Raw genomic sequence first — 21,537 nt, forward strand, 5'->3', positions numbered from 1 at the left:
ATTAAGCTAAGTAAGCCCACACTCAACCCCTTAACTATGACACCCTTACGTTCTATAGGCTGACACAACCTATAGATAGGCTACCCATCATTAACCCGATTAATATATACACTGAGTCACAATCAATACCTCCAATCTACCTAGGGCAGTGGTCAGGGAACAGGGGTAAATTACCCCACATGGGATAAAAATGAAATTCCTGGGGGTAATGGACAGACAGCTGGGCATGCATATGAATCATTCTATAATATAGAATGATTCATATGCATGCCCGGCTCTGCTGCAGGGAGGCTCTAAGCCAGACACCCGCTGAGATGTTATTACCAGCGGGCGCCCGGCTCCTTCCCTGCAGCACCATGTTAACCGGAGGCTGGAGTTCTCTTCTGAACTCCAGCTTCCGCCTCTCTCCATGCGCACTATGGGAGAGATGTCATGATGTCTCTCCCATGACGTCTCTACCATAGTTCCGAGGAGCAGCAGGGTGGACAGGATGGTGGCGGATGCAGGAGCAGGGATTAAGGTAAGTGTTTTTTTTGTACAAGCGGCATTACAGGGGCATAACTATGGGGGCACTACTACAGGAGCATAACTATGGGGGCACTACTACAGGGGCATTATATGGGGGCACTACTATATGATTTCCTTCCTTTCAAATCAAGGGGGTAACGTCGGCATATCCAAATATATTTTGGGGTAAAAGGTAAAAAAGTTTCCTGACCCCTGACCTAGGGGTTTAAGTTCTATCTTGCACATAAAGAGTACTTTCTACTCAAAACCTAACCCTAAGCTTAATACTCACCTTCGGGATCGCTTCCGGTGGGATTTTGGATGCATTGTCTGTGCCGGGATAGTGACTACATTCCATATGTAGTTATACTTATACTGCCCACCCATTTAACAATGCGGGGGACGACGCCACGATTGTGACACCGTCGTCTCCCGCAGGATGAACTGCATACACTGAACGTTCAGATTGTCGTCATGTTGACCGTCATGTTCGGGCGATGATTGATGTTAAAAACGACCAGCGGGCGCGCGCATCGCTGGTCGTTATTAAACTTTTATTGCCCGATTTGCGGACGATTCCCAAGCGATGGAGCGATAATGACCGTCGTTATCGCTCCATCGCTAGGTATAATTGCCTAGTGGATGGGCAGCATTACTATTCTTGCAGACTTTGTAATGGTAATAGAAGATAGGACTTTAACACCTTGTACAGCCTGCATGTGAAATCAGAGCAGAGGTACTTATTTTAGATTCAGCACCTCATGTTTATTTATAAAGCACTTAGTTTATTTTAGCTTTGTCCTACTTTCAGTCACATCCTGTGGACAATATTTAGTGCATACATTACAAACCAGTGAATATTTTTCTGCAGACAGAAGCCCAAGGATGAGTCAATAGTTAATAACTAATTAATGTAAGCTACAGGTCTGCAATAGCAGGATGCAACACCATGATATTCCACAGTGAGACATGTTATGATGTGTTATGTGTCATGTAGCAGCAGGGTGCTGGCTGATAACATCATTTGCTGTATTATCCTGGGAATGACCAAACACTGACTATATTTTTTGAGTGGATATGGTTACACAACTGGGGACATTTATGAAAATATGCTGAAGTAATTCTGACATATTCATAGTGTATATCATTTTTTTTTAAATAGAGCAACTAGCTCAATAATTGCTATTGGCTATGGCATCTTTTTGCAAGTATCTGTGCACCAAATTGTCATAATTGTCCACAGTTGCAGAGTTATTTGTTTATATAAGTAGAAAAGATTTCTCAGAAAACTTCCATCTAATAAGCCACTTCCTCAGTAAACAGACCACCAGTCCAGACAATATGTAATTTCAGCATTTGCTAGAGCAAACTCATATATGGATCTAAATGCTGATATTTAATATTTGTATAAAAATATCAGATGACTTCTTGTTTGATTGTGGTTGTTTATTTTTAATCTTAGCATAATGGTTGGACAATTGCCCCTAGAAGCCGGGTAGGGCTGGAAGCATGCCAGAGCTGGCCCATTTCAATTTAATGACCAAGGCAAGATATTTGTTTATGCCCCCTAGTAGATAATCCCGCCACCAAGCTCAGTGTTTATACCATAATTATCCACCTTCCCGATTCGGCTGGGAGCCTCCCGAAAATCGGGTGCCGCTCCCGGCCCACTTTAAAGGCAGACAAGCCCCCCCCCTACAGTTACAATAAAACCCCCGCAGCAGTGGGGCGGTGATGCAATTCGTGCTGAATCACGTCATTGTGGCCCCGCCCCCTACTTCACAATGCAGAAAATGTTGGCATTGTGTAGTGGGGGTGGGGCTAAAATGACGCTATTCTGTGTCCACGGCCTGGAGGGGGCAGCCAGAATGTCGGCAAACCTGGTTTATATTTATACACAGACACCAAAAATAACACATTGGTTTATGGCTCATTTTTTATTGTTAAAGAAACACGTGCTAAAAGCACAAAATACACAACTATCCAGGCATTGTCCTTTGTTACATCCTGTGGTGCAGAGGTGAACGGGATAAAATGGGTCAGTCAGACTCATTATACTGCTGCTTGCTGCTGGCCCCTCATTGCGGTGGACCTATGTCGGTGCAATGTACCTGCTGCACCGCCACTAGTTCCGCCTCTGACCCAGCACCCCTCTCCCTGTCTCACAGCACAGCACTCATTACCCAGCAGGACAGATCACAGAGGCAGCCAACACCCAACACCCCTCTCCCACACATCAATCCTCATCCAGCACAGCACCCCACATACAGAACCCCTCTGCCCTCTCCCAGTACAGCACCCCATACCCAGCAGCACAGATCACAGCGACACTCAACACCCATCACCAATAACTCATCACATGGCCAGCACACAGCACCAGCACCCCTCACAGCAGTCAGTTCAGCACACTACAAGCTAAAATAACTTTAATCAAAACATTTTTATAACACAATCACTTACTTTTTAAAACTGGCTGTCTGTCTGTGAGTCTGCTCCTGCTTTTTGCAGCTCCTGCAGTGCCAATGGGAGGAGAAGCTGCTGCTGCTGGGTATGCGCAGCAGCCCTCCTCCAGAGACCAGGAGTCATTTTTGTTGATGAACAGTGGGCCTGATTCAGAGCTGAACGCTCGCATAGCTGTGGGTTACCACCCGCAGCTATAGCGAGCGTCCATGATGATGGTCGCGATGGTCTTGACCATCGCGACCATCGGGCTTGCGACGGAGACCCTGTGGTAGGGTCTCGCTGCCGCAAGCCCTGGAGTGATTTTTGCTCTATCAGAGCCAAAATCACTCCCACTGACATCACTAGTGATGTCAGTGGGGCTGGCCCCAGACGGTAGGCGTTCCCATGGGAACGCCTCCGTCTGGCGGGCATGCCCCCGGCACGCCCACCAAAGGGGGCGTGCTGTCAATCAACATCGACAGCACACCCCCTTTGGTGCGAGACCCGGAGCGATGGTGAGCCCGTCGCTCCCCGGGTCTCGCGCATGCGCGTGACGGAGCTCCCTCCGTCGTGCGCATGCGCAGTGGGGAACATCGACCCGCTTGTGAGCGTCCTGCTGCTCGCGAGCGGGTCTGAATGACCCCCAGTGCGCACTGCCCCCACTGTGCAGAAGCTGCTCTGCTCAAGCCTCCCTAGACCTGCTTGCTAATGCAGAAGCAGCTTGCTGTTGCTGGCTGTGATCTGCCTGCTACAACTGCTGTCCGATCAGAGCTGAGAGCTCTTATCGTGACCTTCTAACCACTAACAGAGATCCGCTGTCCAGGTGCCCCGCCCCCGCAACCGTTGCCGGTTGTTCCGCCGCTGCCTACCAGCTCACTGTTTGCTGCTGCCGGCCTGATCAGAGCTCAGCTGACAGCACCGATTGGGCCCAGCAGCAGCAAACAGTGGATGCTGCGCAGAGGCAGTAGTAGCAGCCCCTGCTGGCATCAGGTGCCCGCCCCAAACCTCCACCAACCGCCGGCGCTAGACAGGCTTGAATGCCCCTAGACATTACAAATGCCCTAGGCATTTGCTTAATTTGCCTATGCCTAGGGCTGGCTCTGATTCACACTATCTGTTAATTGCAGCCCGGACTGGCAGCCAGAGGGGGAGAAAACACCTTCCCCTGGGGCTGCCTGCCTGTGTGTGATTGGTAGGTAGCACTTCAATGGGAATCCACTGCTAGTGAAGCCAGTGCATGGAATCATTGAGGGTAGCTGATTTTCCTGGGGGGGCTGCTGCCCCTAAGTGATATCAGCCACTGACTGTATGTATGTTTGTTTGTCAGACACACTAGCTAGCAAGTTTACTGCAATCCAATGCAAAGCAATGTGCAAACAGGTGACTGTGGGGCCTATTCATAATCGGAGGGTGTAGGGCACCCAATTATTAAGGAATGGTCTCGCTACGAGGGATACTTAAGTATGCAACTGACAGCGGGGGAAGCTTGACACAGGAGCAATTCATCATTGCTCCGGTGCGGGGACAGCTGGTCCAAAAACCAGCTGTCCCCTTGTTTAGTATCGCAGCTACAGAAGTAGCTGCATTACTTATCTCTTCCCCATCGGCCCCCGAGGTCACACATGCACAAAGCCACTGGGGAGGTAGTGAGGAGGAGTGGGAATCCGAGAACAAGCGCCGTCTGAAGAAAGCAGTTTTCAGAGTTTGCTGAATATCAGGTGGTCCTACCGGACCCCTGATGATGAATAGCCCAGTAACCTAAATATGCTGAAACTAGCATTTCCGCATGGTTACCTGGGCATTTATTTATTGATTAATAGGCCCCTGTGTGTGTGTTTGTTCATCAGACACTAGTAGTACCTGCAATCCAGTGCTGCAAACAGGCTATTGTATCATATAAACAGTATATATATATATATATATATATATATATATATATATATATATATATTAGGGGTGTGCACCGGCCACTTTTCGTGTTTTGTGTTTTGGTTTTGGATCTGGATCTTTCTTCGTGTTTTGGATCTGGATTGGTTTTGCCAAAACCACCCTTGCGTGTTTTGGGTTCTGGGTTTTGTGTTTTGGATCTGTATTTTTTTGAAAAAAAGCATAAAAACAGCTAAAATCACAGAATTTGTAGGTTTTTCTGCTCCTATGCTATTATTAACCTCAATAACCTTAATTTCCACTCATTTCCAGTCTATTCTGAATACCTCACACCTCACAATAGTGTTTTTATGTCCAAAAGGTTGCACCGAGGTAGCTGGATGACTATGCTAAGCGACACAAGTGGGCGGCACAAACACGTGACCCATCTAGGTGTGAAACTGCAGTGGCAGACAGGATGGCATTGAAAAACTAGGCCCCAAACTGTACATAATGCAAAGAAAAAAAAGAGGTGCAAGATGGAATTGTCCTTGGGCCCTCCCACCCACCCTTATGTTGTATAAACAGGACATGCACACTTTAACAAACCAATCATTTCAGCGCCAGGGTCTGCCACACAACTGTGGCTGAAATGATTGGTTCGTTTGGGCCCCCACAAAACAAGCTGGCAATTTATCTGTCCCTGCACAAACTGGCTCTACGGAGGCAAGATGTCATCCTCATCCTCCTCATCCACCGATTCCTCACCCTCTTCAGTGTGTACATCCTCATCCTCACAGAGTATTAATTCGTCCCTGCTGGAACCACAGGTCCCTCTGTACGTTCTGGAGGCTGGTCTCCCTGGAAGAGTTGATAATTCATTTTATGAACATCATCTTCTCCACATTTTGTGGAAGCAACCTCCTACGCCTTTCGCTGACAAGGTTCCCGGCTGCACTAAACACTCTTTCGGAGTACACACTGGAGGGGGGGCAACTCAGGTAAAATAGAGCCAGTTTGTACAGGGACCTCCAAATTGCTTCTTTTTCCTGTCAGTACAGGTACGGACTGTCTGACATGCCTACTTGGATGCTGTCACCGATGTAATCCTTTAACAGACAGACGCACGCTTGTCGCTGCTGCTTTGAGGATTCAAGTGCGGCTACAGCCCACACAATTCACAAAGACAGAAAAAAAAAAGAATATTTTTATTGTTTGTGGAGCACACTTTGAGGGTTACACCACCCTTTAACAGACAGACGCACGCTTGTCGCTGCTGCTTTGAGGATGCAAGTGCGGCTACAGCACACACAATTCACAAAGACAGAAAAAAGAAGAAGAATATTTTAATTGTTTGTGTAGCACACTTTGAGGGTGTCACCACCCTTTAACAGACAGACGCACGCTTGTCGCTGCTGCTTTAAGGATGCAGGTGCGGCTACAGCCCACACAATTCACAAAGACAGAAAAAAAAAGAACAATATTTTAATTGTTTGTGTAGCACACTTTGAGGGTGTCACCACCCTTTAACAGACAGACGCACGCTTGTCGCTGCTGCTTTGAGGATGCAGGTGGAATCTAGACGGGATTTGGACCCGAGGACACACTACCTCCATCAATTGTCTAAATCCCACTGCACTAATGTCGGATACCGGACGCACGTCTAACACCAACATAGCAGTCAAGGCCTCAGTTATACGTTTTGCTTCAGGATGACTGCTGTCGTACTTCATCCTCATCGCTAGGGACTGTTGGAGGGTCACTTGTTTAGTAAAAGTAGTGATGTTCCTACTTCCTCTCTGGGATGATGAACAACTCCCAGCAGCAGCAACAGCACTAGGAGGAAGTGGTTCTTGATCTTTCCCTATTTTATTTTTATCGGAGAAAGTTTGGTCCTCCATTTATGTTATATTGATATATATACGTGCGGCTAAAGCGCACACAAACACAGAAAATATTTTTTTATTTTTGCTGGAGAGTAGTGCACTTTGTGGGTTACACCACCCTTTAAGAAATGAGCCAGCCGGCTCTTTACTTATGGGACACAGGCGCACGCTTGGCGCTGCTCCTTTGTTGATGCACGTGCAGCCACAGTGCACACAAGTCACAAACACAGAAAATATATATTTTTTTGGTTTGGAGTGTACTTTGGGGGTTACAGAACCCTTTAACGGTCAAGCCAGCCGGCCCTTTACTTATGACACAGGCGCACGCTTGGCACTACTTTGTTGATGCACGTGCGGCTACTGCGCACACAATTCACAAACACAGAAAATAATTTTTTTTTTGGTTTGGACTGGAGTGTACTTTCGGGGGTTACAGCACCCTTAACGGTCAAGCCAGCCGGCCCTTTACTTATGACACAGGCGCACGCTTGGCACTACTTTGTTGATGCACGTGCGGCTACTGCGCACACAATTCACAAACACAGAAAATAATTTTTTTTTTTGGTTTGGACTGGAGTGTACTTTCGGGGGTTACAGCACCCTTAACGGTCAAGCCAGCCAGCCCTTTACTTATGACACAGGCGCACGCTTGGCACTACTTTGTTGATGCACATGCGGCTACTGCGCACACAATTCACAAACACAGAAAATAATTTTTTTTTTGGTTTGGACTGGAGTGTACTTTCGGGGGTTACAGCACCCTTAACGGTCAAGCCAGCCGGCCCTTTACTTATGACACAGGCGCACGCTTGGCACTACTTTGTTGATGAACGTGCGGCTACTGCGCACACAATTCACAAACACAGAAAATAATTTTTTTTTTGGTTTGGACTGGAGTGTACTTTGGGGGTTACAGCACCCTTTAATGGTCAAGCCAGCCGGCCCTTTACTTATGACACAGGCGCACGCTTGGCACTACTTTGTTGATGCATATGCGGCTACTGCGCACACAATTCACAAACACAGAAAATAATTTTTTTTTTGGTTTGGACTGGAGTGTACTTTCGGGGGTTACAGCACCCTTAACGGTCAAGCCAGCCAGCCCTTTACTTATGACACAGGCGCACGCTTGGCACTACTTTGTTGATGCACATGCGGCTACTGCGCACACAATTCACAAACACAGAAAATTATTTTTTTTTTGGTTTGGACTGGAGTGTACTTTCAGGGGTTACAGCACCCTTAACGGTCAAGCCAGCCGGCCCTTTACTTATGACACAGGCGCACGCTTGGCACTACTTTGTTGATGAACGTGCGGCTACTGCGCACACAATTCACAAACACAGAAAATAATTTTTTTTTTGGTTTGGACTGGAGTGTACTTTGGGGGTTACAGCACCCTTTAATGGTCAAGCCAGCCGGCCCTTTACTTATGACACAGGCGCACGCTTGGCACTACTTTGTTGATGCATATGCGGCTACTGCGCACACAATTCACAAACACAGAAAATAATTTTTTTTTTGGTTTGGACTGGAGTGTACTTTCGGGGGTTACAGCACCCTTAACGGTCAAGCCAGCCGGCCCTTTACTTATGACACAGGCGCACGCTTGGCACTACTTTGTTGATGCACGTGCGGCTACTGCGCACACAATTCACAAACACAGAAAATAATTTTTTTTTTGGTTTGGACTGGAGTGTACTTTCGGGGGTTACAGCACCCTTAACGGTCAAGCCAGCCGGCCCTTTACTTATGACACAGGCGCACGCTTGGCACTACTTTGTTGATGCACGTGCGGCTACTGCGCACACAATTCACAAACACAGAAAATAATTTTTTTTTTGGTTTGGACTGGAGTGTACTTTCGGGGGATACAGCACCCTTTAACGGTCTAGCCAGCCGGCCCTTTACTTATGACACAGGCGCACGCTTGGCACTACTTTGTTGATGCACGTGCGGCTACTGCGCACACAATTCACAAACACAGAAAATAATTTTTTTTTTGGTTTGGACTGGAGTGTACTTTCGGGGGTTACAGCACCCTTAACGGTCAAGCCAGCCGGCCCTTTACTTATGACACAGGCGCACGCTTGGCACTACTTTGTTGATGCACGTGCGGCTACTGCGCACACAATTCACAAACACAGAAAATAATTTTTTTTTTGGTTTGGACTGGAGTGTACTTTCGGGGGTTACAGCACCCTTAACGGTCAAGCCAGCCAGCCCTTTACTTATGACACAGGCGCACGCTTGGCACTACTTTGTTGATGCACATGCGGCTACTGCGCACACAATTCACAAACACAGAAAATAATTTTTTTTTTGGTTTGGACTGGAGTGTACTTTCGGGGGTTACAGCACCCTTAACGGTCAAGCCAGCCGGCCCTTTACTTATGACACAGGCGCACGCTTGGCACTACTTTGTTGATGAACGTGCGGCTACTGCGCACACAATTCACAAACACAGAAAATAATTTTTTTTTTGGTTTGGACTGGAGTGTACTTTGGGGGTTACAGCACCCTTTAATGGTCAAGCCAGCCGGCCCTTTACTTATGACACAGGCGCACGCTTGGCACTACTTTGTTGATGCATATGCGGCTACTGCGCACACAATTCACAAACACAGAAAATAATTTTTTTTTTGGTTTGGACTGGAGTGTACTTTCGGGGGTTACAGCACCCTTAACGGTCAAGCCAGCCGGCCCTTTACTTATGACACAGGCGCACGCTTGGCACTACTTTGTTGATGCACGTGCGGCTACTGCGCACACAATTCACAAACACAGAAAATAATTTTTTTTTTGGTTTGGACTGGAGTGTACTTTCGGGGGTTACAGCACCCTTAACGGTCAAGCCAGCCGGCCCTTTACTTATGACACAGGCGCACGCTTGGCACTACTTTGTTGATGCACGTGCGGCTACTGCGCACACAATTCACAAACACAGAAAATAATTTTTTTTTTGGTTTGGACTGGAGTGTACTTTCGGGGGATACAGCACCCTTTAACGGTCTAGCCAGCCGGCCCTTTACTTATGACACAGGCGCACGCTTGGCACTACTTTGTTGATGCACGTGCGGCTACTGCGCACACAATTCACAAACACAGAAAATAATTTTTTTTTTGGTTTGGACTGGAGTGTGCTTTCGGGGGTTACAGCACCCTTAACGGTCAAGCCAGCCGGCCCTTTACTTATGACACAGGCGCACGCTTGGCACTACTTTGTTGATGCACGTGCGGCTACTGCGCACACAATTCACAAACACAGAAAATAATTTTTTTTTTGGTTTGGACTGGAGTGTACTTCCGGGGGTTACAGCACCCTTAACGGTCAAGCCAGCCGGCCCTTTACTTATGACACAGGCGCACGCTTGGCACTACTTTGTTGATGCACGTGCGGCTACTGCGCACACAATTCACAAACACAGAAAATAATTTTTTTTTTGGTTTGGACTGGAGTGTACTTTCGGGGGTTACAGCACCCTTAACGGTCAAGCCAGCCGGCCCTTTACTTATGACACAGGCGCACGCTTGGCACTACTTTGTTGATGCACGTGCGGCTACTGCGCACACAATTCACAAACACAGAAAATAATTTTTTTTTTGGTTTGGACTGGAGTGTACTTTCGGGGGTTACAGCACCCTTTAATGGTCAAGCCAGCCGGCCCTTTACTTATGACACAGGCGCACGCTTGGCACTACTTTGTTGATGCATATGCGGCTACTGCGCACACAATTCACAAACACAGAAAATAATTTTTTTTTTGGTTTGGACTGGAGTGTACTTTCGGGGGTTACAGCACCCTTAACGGTCAAGCCAGCCGGCCCTTTACTTATGACACAGGCGCACGCTTGGCACTACTTTGTTGATGCACGTGCGGCTACTGCGCACACAATTCACAAACACAGAAAATAATTTTTTTTTTGGTTTGGACTGGAGTGTACTTTCGGGGGTTACAGCACCCTTAACGGTCAAGCCAGCCGGCCCTTTACTTATGACACAGGCGCACGCTTGGCACTACTTTGTTGATGCACGTGCGGCTACTGCGCACACAATTCACAAACACAGAAAATATTTTTTTTTTTGGTTTGGACTGGAGTGTACCTTCGGGGGTTACAGCACCCTTAACGGTCAAGCCAGCCGGCCCTTTACTTATGACACAGGCGCACGCTTGGCACTACTTTGTTGATGCACGTGCGGCTACTGCGCACACAATTCACAAACACAGAAAATATATTATTTTTTTAGCACTTGGGGGGAGCACCCCTGATGGACAGAGCACCCCCTGGACAACACTTCAGCACCCCTTTAGGACTGGGACACTGCACAGGACTTTGGGGTGGACACAGCCCCTATGGAGAACTGACTGCACAACACAGTCCAGCCAGCCCCTATGGACTTTGAAGTAGTGGACACAGCCCCTATTAACAACAGCAGCACAGCACAACACAGCCAGCCCCTATGGACTTTGAAGTAGTGGACAACAGCAGCACTACACTACACTACACTACACAGCCCTAACTCCCACCCTCCCTCTTCACTGTCCACAGCCGAGTGAGAAAATGGCGCCGACGTGTGTACCTTATATAGGATCCAAAACCCGCGAGACTCGGAAGGCGGGAAGATGACGTTTTGCCTCGATTTCAGATCCGAGTCAGGCGGGAAAAGTCGAGCCTGACTCGGATCGGACTCGGATCGGGGGGGCTCGGGGGGGTTCGGATTTCAGAAATCCGAACCCGCTCACCCCTAATATATATATATATATATATATATAGTCACTTGTGCTTGAGAGCAGAGAATGTGTGATTTCAAGACTCTTTATCCAAAAAATAGTACTGTGCTGTGTCTGAGTGAACTGCTCCCCAAAGCCATATTTTCCTGTTATAAAACAATAATAATAGCAAAAAAACATGAAATTTTTCATCTGGTGTCTAAAAAATATATTCAATGTTTAATAAATCAATTTAAATCACATTCTTTCTACTAGAGTGTGTTTCTGAGAGGCATATATTACTGTACTTACCGGTGTGGTCATGTCCCCATCAGCTGTATCCCAATAAATAAAGTTTGTAAAAAAGAAAAAAAAGGCATTTTTAACTGGTGTAAAAATAAAAACAATATGCAGTCTTTTAATAAAACTGCATTGTAAAGGTAACAGTCCTTCATCTCATGGTACATTCACTTGGTGTGATATATATTTGCCAACTCTCCCTGATTGTCAGGGAGTGTTACTGAAATAGTAGTAATGTCCCTGACTCCCTGAAGAGTCTAGCAATCTCCCTGACTACACCCTACCCCTATTATGCAGCTGTTATGTAATTGGGGAAAAAAAAAGAAATCAGAGATATATACATTCAAGTGGTAATTCCCTCCCACGCACAATAAGACTTTCCGCTAGTCTCCAAAAATTTAAGCACTCCCTGAAAACTCACTTCTTCAGACAAGCTTATTAGATTCCAGAACCGCCTACATAACCTTCATAGGGAAGCTATCTATCTACATCCATTCTTACAGTCTACACATAATCTCACATATTTTCTCTTTCTTCAATTTCACATCCTCCAGACCCTAGGTAAACTTTCCTGTGTGACTGCCCACCAATAACTTCTGCAATCTGGCTGGACCAATTTGCAATATACCTATCCTTGTGTATCACTATCAACACCTATTGCCCTATAGATTGTAAGCTTGCGAGCAGGGCCCTCTTACCTTTATGTCTGTCTGTTACTACCCAGTTTGCTTCTATTAATGTTATTTCCATTTATAAAGCGCAATGGAATATGCAGCACTGTATAATACACTGTTAATAATAATAATAATAATAATAATAATAATAATAATAATAATAATAATAATAATATCAGTGCCATTTCCCTGCATTAGTTATAAGGCACAATGGGCCTGATACAGCACAGGACAGATTTGCAAAGCTGCTTGTGTGCTGCTTTGCAATTCTGCCCTTGCTATTTTGTTAATGCAGCAGGAGGCATCATGCCCCCTGCATGCATTAATGATCCGAGCTGCATTCATGGATGCAGCATCAGATCATCTGCGTAATCCTTGGCCGGCTGAGTGACCATGAGGTAATGCAGGCTAGCCATCGCAGTTTCTGAAAAGAGGCCAGGAAATCTCCATCAGTCGACGGAGATCCTGGTCTCTTACCTCCCTCAAACGGCGGCGACACACCTCCATTTTGGGAAACAGAGGCTCCCTCCCCACCTAGAAATGGCAGCAGACTGTCAATCACTTACAGTCTGCTGCCGAACTGAGTGCAATCAAGCAGACCCATACTGCACATGTGCAGTACGGGTCCAGAGCATGCTCAGATTCCCGACCATCAGGAATCTGTGATCAGCAAATCAGCCCGAATGATCTCTAAGGCAACATACATTTTCTTATAAGGTTTCTGCTGGCCACTTGTAAGGAACCCCTTCCAAAAAAAAAATACATTAGCAAGCCATAAAAAGTATCAGTGTGTTTTCATCAACAAGTAGATGTTACTAACTGCTTTGGGGCTCGTTTACATTTGGATGTAAGTCAGTTTTATGAAACGCCTCTCATTCAGAGCAGTACACTTCCATTTTAATGTCACGCTCATAATTGTTGCTTTCACAATTTCCCTGCAAAGGTTTTTCAAAAGTAGGCAAGTATAGTGTTGTGCAAGTTAAGTTTAATTACAGTAGCTCCTAGCTAGCTTTACTCCTGTCCTGGTGTAAATAATAAACTTAATCATGGATTAGTCGATAGAAGACAAACCCAGTACCGTGCTGGCAGTCATAGTCAAAAAAACATCACCTTTAAGTATGAAGGCCAAAACGTAAAATTGCCAACCTACCATACACCACACACAGTGACAAGGAAAGGTTTTAGGCCATGGTCTGTCTTTGTGAGTGGTGGTCCTGCTTCTGCTGTTTCATGCACTAGAATGGTTACTGTGTAAGGCACAGCCAGACACAGTCTTCTGTAACCTCACAAGGACTAATTGCTCTGAGTCTAGATGTGTCACCTATAAAACTGGCAAATCAGTGCAGGCCCTGACTCAGAGATGTATGCGTGAGTCTGCGATTGCGCAGGATTCATTCTGCGCATGTGCAGAACGGTTCCTGCAATCTCTCACACAGTGCCCCTAAGCCTCTGCCTGATTGACAGGCAGAAGCATTTGGTTGAGCAGAGACGCCCCGCGTTCACGGAAAAGGGTGGCGTGTTGCCCCGTTTTATGGGCGTGCTAAGGCCAGGGTCTGCGTCCATGGATGCAGACTTTCTGGCCTCGCAAGATGCCAGGACCTAGTCAGGCTGTGGCAAGCTTCACCTGCCGCAGCTAGGCCAAAGGGTCAACCATCACGACCAATGGTTGTGACGGCTTCGTTGGTGATCCCAGGCTGCAACCTTGGTCACTGCACTGGGACCACAGTCAAGACACCTCCTTGCTGCATTTGTGATGGACGGAATTGCCCAAGTGCTTGTGTGTGGCTCTGCATTTCCGTCTATCTCTGAATCAAGCCCAAAGGCTGAAGAACAAATTATTTACACAAACATCAAATTCAAGTGCCATGTGCGAGTCTGACATTTCGGACACTAATCCTACATAATCATCCTTTCAACATTTCTGAACCCTCTGCAAATGTGAGGATGAGTAGTAGTAAAATTAATGATGGTGATAGTTTAGACATAAAAATTGAGGTTGCTAGTTTGGAAGTTCAAAAGGATGTTGGGGATAATTGTGTATCTGACACTAATGAGGTTGTTGATTATGAATGTGTTGAACAAGATCAAAATCATAAAATTCAGGAGGATGATGTTTGTGACAAGGTAAGACAGCCACCAGTGGCAGCAGTTCTTGCCAGAGAACGGTGTTGTCATGCCTGGGGATATGAACAAAACCTCTTCCATGTGGAATAATTTTTTCCCCCAATCCTGACATTTCCCAAGGCATATGTAGCATTTGTGAGGCCAAAGTAAGTAGAGGTAGGCACATCAACCATCTCTGCACCTTCTCCCTGTTATATCATTTGAAGTGAGTTCATGCTAATTATTTATCAAAATCTGGAAAATCATGTAAAGTAGTAACAAGCTGTCCCGAACAAGCTACCAGCAGCATGGATAAATACTAGCACATGTAGTCTCCATCTCCAACAACTGTCCCGCATAAGACATAAATGACTATGACAGCACACTGGGTCATTACATGACTGTGATAGCCCAATGTGTCAAAATAAAATTACATGACTGTGAAACCCCACAGCATCAGTATCAAACACACTTAGGCACTGAACTAGACCCGCTCACTGCCAGAGGCAGCTGCAGGTCTGAGGGCATTTTTTTGTGTGTGTGTGTCCGGCCTCCTGCTAAGCTGTGGGTGACCACCCACAGCTTTAACGACCGGCCAGGTGATGGTCGCAATGGTCGTGACCATCGGGGCTTTCGGCGAGACCCTTGTGGTAGGGTCTCATCTGCCACAAGCCCCAGTGAGCTTCCGGCTCTAATAGAGCCGGAAGCTTACTACTGACATTGCTTGTGATGTCAGTAGGGCTGCCCCCCAAATGGCAGGCGTTCCTTCGGGAATGCCTCCGTTTGGCCAGCCACCCCCCCTCCCTGCCTACAAAATGGGGTGAGCTGTCGATCAACATCGACAACCGCTCCATTTGTAGCGAGCCCCGTAGCGAGAGAATTTTTGTCTCGCTCCGGGGCCTGCATGTGTGCACTGCCCGGCCATCGACCCACTTGTGAGTGCATAGCGCTTGCGAGTGGGTCTGAATCAGGCCTTTAGATACCAGCTCATTCACTGGCAGGCTACTCTCTGTATTACCAGCTTCACTAAGAGAAATACTAGTGTCAATCTTTTGGAAAAATTCAGGAATGTGATAGCAAAATGGCTAACCCTGCGTAGACTCTCCTCAGGATTTATATAAAAACAAAATCAATACAATAAACAATCCTTGCGCCGACACTTTTCCAATGGACTGTTCGAATAATTTCCAATGAAGGACAAAAACTTGGAAGTAACCAAATCTTCTTATCAATACGTGTGTTGAAATTCCATTAGTACATGCAAATGAAACACATGATATTGGGTATTAGCAATAATTCAAATAAACTGCTTATATATGACACCTCTGAACGGAAACCATATAGGAAACCCCTCAAACCGATATCCTCAGGTGTCAGATGGAAAAATTCACACCTCATGTATAGTGATAATATATAGATGTGAATGCTCACATTAGTGTTACCTAAAAGAAATATCGGTGAATCCCTTCAAGGTTTCTTTGACCCATATGAATAGATGGAATCAGGCAAAGTGCTTACATAAAAGCTTACTTGAGGCAAATATATGATGGACCTATAAAGGTTTCTTTCTCCATTTCTGCATCATGGAGTTTTTTTCTGTTAGAGTTTATTTGAATTATTGCTAATACCCAATATCATGTGTTTCATTTGCATGTACTAATGGAATTTCAACACACGTATTGATAAGAAGATTTGGTTACTTCCAAGTTTTGGTCCTTCATTGGAAATTATTCGAACAGTCCATTGGAAAAGTGTCGGCGCAAGGATTGTTTATTGTATTGTTTTTGTTTTTATATGTATTCTACAAGTTAAGGTGACTTGTTTGTACGATATTTCTTTGTTGCCAGCACGTTTGCGCTTTGGTGTGGTTTCGTCTTTTTAATTGTCTCCTCAGGATTTGTAATTTTTGTTAATGCAAGTAACCTTGTACATGAGTTACAACTGGATAAATTTGGGAATGGGTATGAAACTGCCGGTTCATATCACGAATCTGGAAGCCTGAATGGAGAAGATGCCAACAGGGGAGGTAAGTACCCTAACCCTCTTCCCCCTCTAACCCTAATCCTCCCTTACTGGTGCCTAACCCTAACCTCCCCCTGGGGGTGCCTAACCCTAACCCCCCCTTCCCACACCCTAAACCTAACCCTGCTAGGGGGATACCTAACCCGTGCCTGCTCCCCTGCTCCTAGCCTAACCCTATCCCTCCTGGGGATGTGCCTAACCCTAAGTCCCCCTGGAGTTTGCTAAACCTAACCCCCCTCATGTGTCTAACAACTAGAAAGCCCTGCTTACCTTTGGTATGCTGATGTCGTGATTTAGTCATCGGGCTAAAGACAGGTGACAGTATTTCGACACCTATCTTTAGTCCCGGGTGGGGATTCTGAAATTGGGTAAATTAACTACATCCCGTACATTTGAACACGTACCATGTATTACACACAGAGGGCCTGATTCAGAGTTATACTGTATTGAACAGCTGAAGGGAAGTGGCTGTGCAATACCATACAACTAATAAACTAAATCAGAAGGAGGCATTGAGGTTGCTCAGATTGCCCCTTGCAGCTCCATAGCTGAGGAAAGAAAGAAAGAAGCAGATCCAGGCCTCGACACTCCCAGACGAGGGCAACATGTCCCCCTTTTTTTTAATGGAGACAGGCCCGCCTACTCCCTGCCCCCAAATGGCTGCAACCTATCAATCAGGCTGCGGATTGGGGGAACGATCTTGCAGGAGGAGACTTGCACATGCACAGTACAGATCCTTTGGGTTTGCTTGCAACACTAAATCAGGCCCACAATAAACTTGATGTCTCTGAATTTCCTTAAAAATGAATGGTGTGTGCAGGGCATGCTAAATGTGGCCCATAAAATTTCTGGGCACCTTCAGCATTCAGCAACTGCATGTAGAAGACTGCAGCAGCTGCAAGAACAGTATAATTTGCTATGCCACCAACTGAAGCAAGAGGGTAATAAGGTGAATTTAACACTTTATATGCTCCAGCAACTAGAGAATCAGCAACAAGCCATGAGTTAGGGAAGTGTGTTTTGTTAGTCCAGCACAATGGAGAATACTCTTGTTTTTATGCAAGCTACTCAAACTATTTTAAATTGTAACCAATGAAGTTCAGACACTGCCAGCCCAAGTCAGGTTATACCCTTAATTAAAATTCTGGTAAAGCAGCTAGAGGAGCTGAAGGAGGAGATGAACAAAGTTTAAGTATGTTGGACGTGAGTCAAGTTCTTTTTTTGCTTTACCAGGACCAAAGGGTTTGTAAAATCTTGCAATTGGATCAGAACATTTTAGCAAACATGTTTGATCCTATGTTTAAGTCCTATGTAAATTGATGCACTAAAGAGATGTAAAGAGCTCCTTGCAAGCAAGTTGTCAGCTCTATTGTCATGACATGATGATGTTTCTCAATGTGTGTACCCAGAGATGGAACAATGCGATGTAACAACATAAAGGGCACGCCATGCAGACTGCATGATTCGGTGGCATGACATACATTGTTCCTTGCGTAGTTTATTGCATTGTCCCATCTGTGTGCAGCACAGCAGCGCCATGCATGCACAATCAGAAGTACACACTATAGAATCCACATTATATATTTCGGTCCAATCCCCAAACCAAAATCTATATATATATAGGGGAATCAACATTGATTCTAATATATATATATATATATATTAATATATCAGACCCACATAAAAATACACTGAAAAAGCCAGGTCCACATACAAAACCAAAAGGAAGGGTAAGTGTAGGACACAGGGTAGGGAAAGGCTGGCTGGACAAGGGAAAGGGGGAGGGGGTCAGGGTAGGGTGTCTGGACTGGGGCGGAACAGGGAAGGCTGGCTGAACTAGGGGGGACAGGGCAGGGAAGGCTGGCTGTACTAGGGGGGGACAGGAAAGGCAGGAAAGGCTGGCTGAACTAGGAGGAGGCACAGGGCAGAGAAGGCTGTCTGGACTGGGGGGGAGTGGGCAGGGAAAGCAGGCTGGACTGGGGGGGACAGGGAAGGCTGGCTGAACTCTGGTGGGAGGCACAGGGCTGAGAAGGCTGACTGGACAAGGGGGGAGGTATAGGGCAGTGAAGGCTGGCTGGAAAAGGGGGTGGACAGGGAAGGCTGGCTGAACTAGGGGGGTAGCACATGTCAAGGTCAGGGAGTACCTGGTCAGGGGTCTGTTCAGCTGCCTGTGCTGATGCAGCCAGCTAGGTAGAATCCATGCTGGCTGCTTTTGAAATATGGAGAGAGATGGGGCCCCCTGGGTGACAGCGGTGCTGCAGCGGCAGCCAGGATGACAGGGAGAGAATTGGTATAGACTGCTGACTTTTGCTGAGCCTGACGGCATTTCAAATATTGCCGCTTAGTGCGCCATGCCGCGACCAATCACAGCTCGTGGACTGGCAGCCAATCAGGAGTGACTGCTATGGCTGATCCTGATTGGCTGCCTTCCACAATCTCAGGCTGGCTTGCGGCCACCCTGCTTGTATCTTTCTCCCTGTCATCCCTGGATGCTGGTGCAGCACCGCTGTTACCCGGGCCCCCCACAAATTTATTAAAGTAAATCCAAATACCTCATAATCATAAGTACTTTTTGTTCTCATAATAAAATGAAGAAAATATATAGAATTCATCATTGGGGGTCCTTAAGTATTTCTTATTAGGGCAAGAAATTAAATTTATACTGGTGTTTGTCAAAATTATTAATTTATGATTAAAGTGTGTTTATGCGCCATGTCTCACTACATAAAATGGATTGATAATTCAATTAAAAACTCAAAGGGAAGTGTAGAGCATGTTACTGCAGCACTTTCAGCCATATTTTGCAAGACCTGTTCTACACGTGCCCTGTTTTATAAAATATAGCCTGTATAATACTATAGAAAGCATGACATTTATCTTTGATAAAACAAAATATAACAATCCTTCCTCAATAATAGATTCATGTCAGAACACTAAAAGAGTTCATCTCAGTTATTGGATTTGTCAAAAATGACAAGCTTCAATGACTATGTGGCACAAATGGTACACAGTTTGACTATTAAAGCAATTGGAGTATTAATGTTCATCTGAACTGCTAGTGAATTACAGTAATAGGCCTGAGGAACGCACACAAAATAACGCAAAGCATGAAATTATATTTTTCAACAAAAAAAGATATATATACAGTACATATATACATATATATCACATACCTTACAACTTTTGATATTGGAGAGCAGGGACAGTTGCGTAGGCGAGCGTGTGAAAATAGGGGGACTATCGATAAGCGGCGTGGTCTCAAGTGAAATGCCGTGCCCACAAGCCACGCCCCCATTTACATCATACTGGTAGCTTGCCCAGTGCTCCGGGAGATACTGGACAGCCCCCCAGCCTCTAACAGAGCTTGCACTTATCCAATTACCACTGCTCAGCTATGCAGAACAGCGATGTGAGTGTCCTCCCCAACTTCCCCCTGCCTGCGGGACACTGTGGCCTAAAACGGGACAGTGCCTCTAAAACGGGACTGCCCCGCTGAAATTGGGTCAGTTGGGAGGTATGCGTACATATATATACACATCAATCACACTACTGCATCATTTATCACACCCCCTGCAGCAGCACACAATAGGCCCATCATAAATTTCAGCTCCAGGCCAATGTGTGCATTAATATGGCACTGCTCTGGAGCTTCGCCTTCCATGTCTAGGGTTAATGGCTTTGCCGGTCCGACAGCAGCCCATTTTCACAGTGCCATTGGAGCATTCCTTCCCACTGCACTGTCTTCTCTCTTGTGACAGGAGTCAGAAGAGAATGTGCTGATTGAAGGAGCCATGATTGGAGGAGCTAAGTCAGTTCACACTCCTCTGACCCCTGGAACAGTGCAGATGGACTCCATTCTGTCTGCCTGGCTCTACTGTAAGTATCCTGCCTGTCTCCTACCAGTACAACTCCATTCTCAGCACTTTTTTGTTGTCTCTCTCACCCCTCCCTGCCTGTCTCTGGCCCCTCTCAATATATCCTGCCTGTCTCATACCACTCCACATAGCTCCCACATGTCTCTGCTCCCACTCACTATTCTGCCTGTCTAATTCCACTACAAAGCTCTTATCTGTCCTTGCCCCCTCCCACAGGTACACAGGGAGATGCAGGCTGTATATGGGGCACAGGAAGGGATGGAGGCTGTAAAGGGTGGTACTCGAGAAATGGAGGCTGTATATCGAGATTAGTATCTAGGGGACAGCCCAGCATCTTAGAAGAGTGATGAAAATTAGACAACTCCCCTTTTTCGACTGTGTGCCTAATGTTACTATTTAAAAAAAATTGGGGTGGGGGCAATGATGCTCTTTCTGGCCCAGGACACCAAAATGGCTAGTTACAGCACTGCACATGACAATTGTTTTAGCTGGAGGGCCACTTTAACAAGTTTTTTTGAACTATCGAAGACCGCAGAGAAAAATATTTTAATTTAGAGTACAATAACTATCAATAAAATTGTAAGTGTATTTATTATAAGAACAGTTTCCTTATTTTCCACACCAATTTATGACACTGCTGTTAAATATAGTCAAACATGTTATTTATTTTAGTGAAGAGTAAATTACTAATAACAAAAAATTGCTCTAAAACCTTTGGTAACATATATATCTGGAGTATTGTTATTATCCTTTATTTATATGGCAAGATTGTTGAAAGGGAGATCACGTGAGGGAAGGCCCTTGCTCGCAAGAATTTACAATCAGTAGAGGAGGTGCAGGCAAACGTGTAAACCAGATGAGTGGAGTCAGTGAATTCAGTGAATGAGGAATACAGAGAGGAGATTTAGGATAAGAGCAAGTTTTGGTAGAGTTTGATAGGTAGAGAGAGAGTTCCAAGGGCAAAATTGTGGAGGAGAGAAGAAGTAATCCGTTGGGAAGAGGTGCAACAAGGAAACCAGTGTGGATCCTGGTGGAGAGAGGAGGCAGAAACAGTTTACTTGGAGAAAAAGGATGACTCAAACAGTAGAATTGAGGCTGGAGTCAGGGAGATCAGATAAGAGCTGGTTGCAATAGTCCAGTTGAGAGATGA

At 45.9% G+C, this 21,537-nt stretch overlaps 1 protein-coding gene across 10 annotated transcripts in view; it reads left to right on the plus strand.

The window, feature by feature from the left end:
* LOC148522870 (poly(rC)-binding protein 3-like) overlaps positions 1-21,537 on the plus strand; it is a 1,341,444-nt gene that overhangs the window by 1,152,342 nt on the left and 167,565 nt on the right. Inside the window, exon 1 of one of the 10 annotated variants that reach the window (XM_088473631.1) lies at positions 20,325-20,388. The exons of the other annotated variants lie outside the window; for them this stretch is intronic. The gene's annotated coding sequence lies outside the window, so the exon portion shown is untranslated. Of the gene's footprint in view, positions 1-20,324; positions 20,389-21,537 lie in introns of those variants that run through there. 10 annotated transcript variants of the gene reach the window in all.

The sequence above is a fragment of the Taudactylus pleione genome, unplaced genomic scaffold (genome assembly GCF_031769625.1).
Source record: "Taudactylus pleione unplaced genomic scaffold, aTauple2 ptg000137l, whole genome shotgun sequence".
NCBI classification, from domain to species: domain Eukaryota; kingdom Metazoa; phylum Chordata; class Amphibia; order Anura; family Myobatrachidae; genus Taudactylus; species Taudactylus pleione.